The 6,796-nt window shown below is 36.8% G+C and overlaps 1 pseudogene; it reads right to left on the bottom strand.

Moving 5' to 3' along the window:
• Window positions 1-5,481: 5,481 nt before the first annotated feature.
• On the bottom strand, window positions 5,482-6,182 carry LOC146834737 (ubiquitin carboxyl-terminal hydrolase isozyme L1 pseudogene; annotated as a pseudogene).
• Between the last annotated feature and the right edge of the window lie 614 nt (window positions 6,183-6,796).

The following is a 6,796-nucleotide window of genomic DNA, read 5'->3' on the forward strand; positions in this document are numbered from 1 at the left end:
GAATTTTCTGCCATAGGATAACACTGGTGATTCTATGTGAAAACTTTCTAAGTGTCAACTTTTAAAATACAATAATATTCCTTAAAAATCACTAATGTAACCAAAACGCTTTTACTCAACTGCTTACAGGAGATGTCCAAGGACTGAATCTAGGATCCAGTCCTGTGGTTAGAAAAGTAATCCATAAAGTAACTAATTGCATTTGACTAGAAATTCACATTGAGCTCAATGTTGCATTGTGTTTGAAATTGTGTTGCCCATTGCAACAACTGTAACTACTGTACTTAAAAATCTATTGCCTATTGGCAAAGTATTTAAACTAAAGTAATTCATTCTGAGAAAGTATATTTTGTATTGTAATGTATAATGCAATTATAATGTAATTTAAAAAAATATCTAAAAATAAATAGTTTAAAAAATGTAGTAAGTCAGTATCAAAAAAATCAGTATAACAATTAATACATTAAAAATTGTCATTTACAAAACCTTTGAAATTCACTGAAAAAACCATAGGTTTCAGGCCTGATATAGTTAGGAATTAGCATTCAAAAACCTTTGAAATTCACTGAAAAAACCATAGGTTTCAGGCCTGATATAGTTATGAATTCGCATTTAAAAAACCTTAGAAATTCACTGAAAAAACAATAGGTTTTAGGGTTGTTATAGTTAGCAGGACATTTCACTCGAACAAAACCATTGAAATTCCTCCGATATAGTTAGTTGTACTAACTATATCTCGCGTGCCCGCAATCCACTGCTGATGATGTCACATATTACACATTCATGACATGGTCAGTGACATCACTGATGACATCACTGATGACATCATCCACGTGACAATCAGATACACCTCATCATACACTAGTACAACCTTTCATCACTCACTGTAAAATACACAGTGCCAGATTTAAAACCATTGACACACCAATACAAGATTTTAAACACCCACTCAGTGATTCCTAGATCTATACACACATCTAATCACTTACCTATAGATTCACTCATACATGCTGTCAATGATCAATAGAACACTATCAAATATACGTATACACCTATATCGACATTACACACCAGCACACATCCTAATCACTTATGAAGTCATCCTACTCACTTAAGCAAACAATGGATCATACTTACTTTTTCTTATCTATACACTTATAAAAACACCACTTCATCTATTCATATAGATAATAACTCATACTTAGTGTGTTATAAAAACACTATTGCAAGTATACAGTTATCCATACAGGCACTCATACAATCACTGAGTCTTATGTATACTTATTTATATACAACAACTGACACATACATTGGCTTTTATTTTTCTAGTTTGTTGGACATGTACCATTGAGACATATATTGGCTCATCACCACACTCATAAAGATATTCACTCACCCAAACAACTGTTATAACTTGTAGTTTTAACTTCATATACCTACTGAATCAACTATTCACACATCTTTGGGCTGTCACACACCCCCCACCGAACCACACACACATTCACTCACCCATACAAATACTCAGTTAACTAATCTATAACTAATATAGATTTTCATGTAGCTAGTAACCAACTGGTGCAGCAGTTTACACAACAACTGAGCATTTTCCTTAAGGGATGGTCTGGTGAGCAGCAGTCCAGAATCGGCCCTGCCAAGTACATGGTTGTCACTGGTGAAGGGCTTTAGGAAATGCGCAACTTGCAAAGCATGTAAATTTGGATGCAGCAAAACACATTTCCAAAGTCCTTTCAAAACTACACCCACGGAGATTGGCAAAAGACTTTCATGCAAAACAGAATTTGCAATCTATGTTTTGGAATGCCCCTGTGGACTTAAATATGTCGGCAGCACCAAGCTACCAGTCCACAAAAGGATTTTGCAGCACATCAGGGCGATTTCTAATAAAGATCAGGCCTATCCCGTGGCGAGGCATTTTGAAGGAAAGCACAGTAATAACCCAAGCCTCCTTCAATATTATGTTATCGATACAGTTTTACCATTAAAACGAGGTGGCAACCGAGAGGCCAAGCTAAGACTGCTTGAGACTAGATACATTTTAGAGTTAGATACGAAGAATCCAAACGGTCTTAACTCTAGTGAAGACTTTTTTACATGCCTCTAGTCTTCACAAATACAATATATGTATCGCTAACACCTACAGTCTGTCAATTATTTATTTTCCACTTTTGAAAATCTCTCTCTCTTCTTTTGTACTGTATGATGGAACACAGGAAGGGTTCACAGGGTGTACCCATAGGAAGCTCGCTACAACATTTTTTAACAGGAGTTTTTTTGTTAGTTTCTCACTTTTCCCTTTTATTTTTCCATTCCCGGGTGGAGATGGAGAATACTAGATAGAGGGATAATTCCAGTAGGTGAAAAGGAGAAATCAATGAAATTAGCATAATGTAAATATAGTGGATAATTAGAGGTACATTCTTTTAAAATGGCGTACTAATAACAGTATGCAGTAAAAACCATATAATATTGTAACAAAAAATTCCCAATCTGATAATGTCGAGGCATTAACTGGCAGTCTCATACAAGTGTAAAGTGGGGAACAAATGATTGGATAGGGTAGAAATCACCTGTCCTTTAGTGATTAAATGAAACATAAGGTTTCACACACTTAACATCTGCTTGAATTGTTAGCAGATTTTTTAGGGGATATAATTAGGAGGAGGATTCCAGGAAAGCAACTTGATTTAAGACCAAAGGCCCACTGGGGCGCAATTGTGGCAAGAGATTACAAACTATTGCAGTGCGCAACTAAAATAAACTTCTTTGAGGCTACTAGGGTATTTAAACAGTAGCAGTGGATGTATTAGAAAAACAAATTCTGGTGTATATAGTATTTATGCTAGTAATTTATTTTTGATATGAAATTTTATCCAAAAATATTTTTCTATATTGTATATATGTACATAGTATTTTCATTTAATTATTTAATTATTTATTTGTAGATACTAGTATGAAATGTAAATCATCCGCAATTGCGCACGAATTTATATGTATTTAAACAGTAAGATTGAAATCATTGCCATGTAGTAACTCTTTGATGTCTATGATATAGTTGTTTCCGGCGCCGTTTCCCCTTTAAATTCTGCTATTCCCCACCGCAACGTGTCATGTGATCAAGGCCCGAGTGGGGGCTGAAACGCGTCATGGCGGACTGGTACAGAGTATGAAATTAATGAAATAAAGATTCAGTGATTGGCACCGAAGTTTTGGGTCCGTTCTTTCGTCGAATCAAGGCAGCAGTACAAAAGACGAATTTACATTTATCAAATATACGTATACACCTATATCGACATTACACACCAGCACACATCCTAATCACTTATGAAGTCATCCTACTCACTTAAGCAAACAATGGATCATACTTACTTTTTCTTATCTATACACTTATAAAAACACCACTTCATCTATTCATATAGATAATAACTCATACTTAGTGTGTTATAAAAACACTATTGCAAGTATACAGTTATCCATACAGGCACTCATACAATCACTGAGTCTTATGTATACTTATTTATATACAACAACTGACACATACATTGGCTTTTATTTTTCTAGTTTGTTGGACATGTACCATTGAGACATATATTGGCTCATCACCACACTCATAAAGATATTCACTCACCCAAACAACTGTTATAACTTGTAGTTTTAACTTCATATACCTACTGAATCAACTATTCACACATCTTTGGGCTGTCACACACCCCCCACCGAACCACACACACATTCACTCACCCATACAAATACTCAGTTAACTAATCTATAACTAATATAGATTTTCATGTAGCTAGTAACCAACTGGTGCAGCAGTTTACACAACAACTGACAATGTGAAACAGATATTCACACAGTTTAGTCACTATCCAATATATTTAGTGAGACACTATAAATTAGTCAAGTAAACAGTCAATCACACTGCTATAAAATCCTCCATCCAGAAATTTATATTTATATATCCACTCATTCTTCAATGCAAATTGCCATATAAATATAATGCATATTTAAATAACAAACCAAACCACATTCACTGGATGATGTCATCAGTGATGTCATTTGAGACGTCATCAGTGATGTCACTGACCATGTCATGAATGATGTAATATGTGACATCATCATCAGTGGATTGCGGGCGCGCGAGATGTAGTTAGTACAACTAACTATATCAGAGAAATGTCCAGCTAACTATAACACCCCTAAAACCTATTGTTTTTTCAGTGAATTTCTAAGGTTTTTTAAATGCTAATTCCTAACTATATCAGGCCTGAAACCTATGTTTTTTTCAGTGAATATATATATATAATATATATGTATATTACCTAATGGCGTTTGCCAGTAGGCCAGTGGGTAGTTATAGTTAGGACCTATTTTCCATAGGAAATCCACAACATTCTATTCCCAATAACTTTGGCGCCGGTTGATGAATCTTCACAAAATTTTCAAAACTTTTGGCCAGCTCCGGTGCGCTCCTATCCTGGAAGTCTCGGGGTGATTCATCAAGCGGGGGCCAAGAAAAAAGGGGGGTCCCAAAACGTGTTTGCCCCATGCAATTTTCCATAGGAACCTTTAGTCACAGCTACAACCCAAACCACTGAATGGAATTACACCAATTTTGGCAAAGAGATAGCCCTTGGTTCAGAGTCATGCCTTGTGGTTAAATGGTGTGAATCCGTTCAGTAGGTCCTGAGAAAATCAAAAGTAAAATCACATATATATCTGGGCGGAGCCTAACCACACATCTCATCGTGAGATCTGATTGGCTGTCAGCACTTCATCCAAGAAGTGTTGGCAGCCATCTTGGGACCAATATACATGATAGCACCTCATTAAAAAGCATTACAGTTAATAGAAGGTTTTAAGACTTTAGTTACATTATAAATCATTTGTTGATGGTACCACAATCATTTTAGGAATTGTGGTGTGTTCTAAGGTGATTTTACCATGTGAAAAAGCCTTCTGCTGGGATATCATGAATCATGTTTGAGAGAAAACTATTTTCTCATGCTTTTCCCACAGAGGTTTGGAAGGTGATCTATAAGCTAAACTGAGAGCATATTTTCTGTAAATTCACATTATCTTTCTCAGTCATGTGAGAATGAAGTCTGACATTCTCAGTAAAACATGTACATCCAACAAGGGCAGAGACTGTCAGTTGATTCCTTTGTGTTGTACTGCAGCTTCCCAGAGTGTTCTAAAGAACAACTAGAGCGCTAACAGCCTTACTTATGAGAAAATTATGGCACACCTGAAGCCATCTTGATTGGAATAGACTGGTAACACTTAAAACATTTAATTTAAAAAGGAACAAAATGAGGAGGTTAATTTTGCCATAGAAAGTATGATTAGTGCTGCAAAAAGAAAAATTAGTACAGAAGCAGTGCGGTGGGGACTTCCTTCACCAAAAACTCAACAGCCACAATATTGTTGAAGCGTGTGCAATTTTGCATAGAAGTAGGAGCTGCTGGCGTTTCATGTAGACTTGCTGAGAGCCACAGCAGAAAACCAGAGTTCCCCTTGCTCACGAACCGTGAACTGTCTGCAGATCTTAGCAGCATCATTTAGCAATGCGCTATCAGAAGTGGCACCATGGTGTATAGGAAATTGCATTCGTCCATCCAGTTCAAAGAGGTTGCCATTCACACAGGTGAACAAAATGAAATGATAGTTCACTTTATCATCAACCTGGCAGTCACCCTCTTCAGCAATTCCATCATGGGCTGCTTGAATAGCCTTATTCCGCTCAAGATGCTGTGACTTTTCCTCTGGAGCCAGATCTGTGGTTGCAGTCAAAGATTTCTCAAGAATGGACCCTTCACCAAAGCTTAATTTGTCTCGGTTGTTTGCAACTGCATGCATTAAACCAATGGTGCCACACGAGTTGCCAATTGTTTGTTTCATAAAATACACTTTAGGGTGGTTTTCTTTCCCACTCAGGTCTGCAGCTTGCTTTCCTCTGAAGCTTTCATGCTGAGCGTTGAGGGGCAAGAGCAGTAGCAAGGCGCACACTGGGCTCGGTACAGATTCAAGGGTCTCATCTGAGAACTCCAATACGTCCACGAAGTGCCACCCGGGGGCCACGCCCAGCCGTCCCAGCATCTTGGTCAGCATCTCTGGGTTAATCTCCATAGGCTTCCACTGCATTTTGGCAATGTTGGTGATAGTAGACACAGACTAATATCAAAAGCAAACAAGACACTCCAATCCGTGCAACCGTCATCGCCGCTCCACTCTATTCCGCACTGCAACACTAGAGGCTATTGTTGTCACAAGTGTATTTCATTAAAATTCTCATCTGTTCATGTTCATTTGCAGGATTCGGTATAAATCCTGAAACGATATGGGGCTTAAATAAATGTCTTGGAAACTACTTTTTATTTTAGATACAATTATACAGACCAAATGGTTAATGGAATTTTGTGTGTTTAATGATAGGTTTAACTTATAGTGACTGTTTATTTCATCTATTTTTATTTCGTAATGAATAATTTAAATACCCTAGATGGCCCTGATGAAGTGATAAACATTGTGAAACACGTGTTGGCCCTTTTGGGATTAATATTTTAGCCTAAATAAATATTTCGCTAATGTGGATTGTGCCCCTCGCCTGCTTGTTTACTTAATAGTTTGTGATAGTATACCAGTGGGGCAAATTGGTATATTTTTTTTAAAGGGAGCTTTGCTGGTCTAATGATTTGAGTTTTCCCAACCGTAATCTCAAATTTAACTCCGCTAAAAAGAAATTTCTAATAATTTCTCTGAAAAAAGAAAAGAAAAT

This window comes from Triturus cristatus, chromosome 4_2 (genome assembly GCF_964204655.1).
Source record: "Triturus cristatus chromosome 4_2, aTriCri1.1, whole genome shotgun sequence".
NCBI classification, from domain to species: Eukaryota; Metazoa; Chordata; class Amphibia; order Caudata; family Salamandridae; genus Triturus; species Triturus cristatus.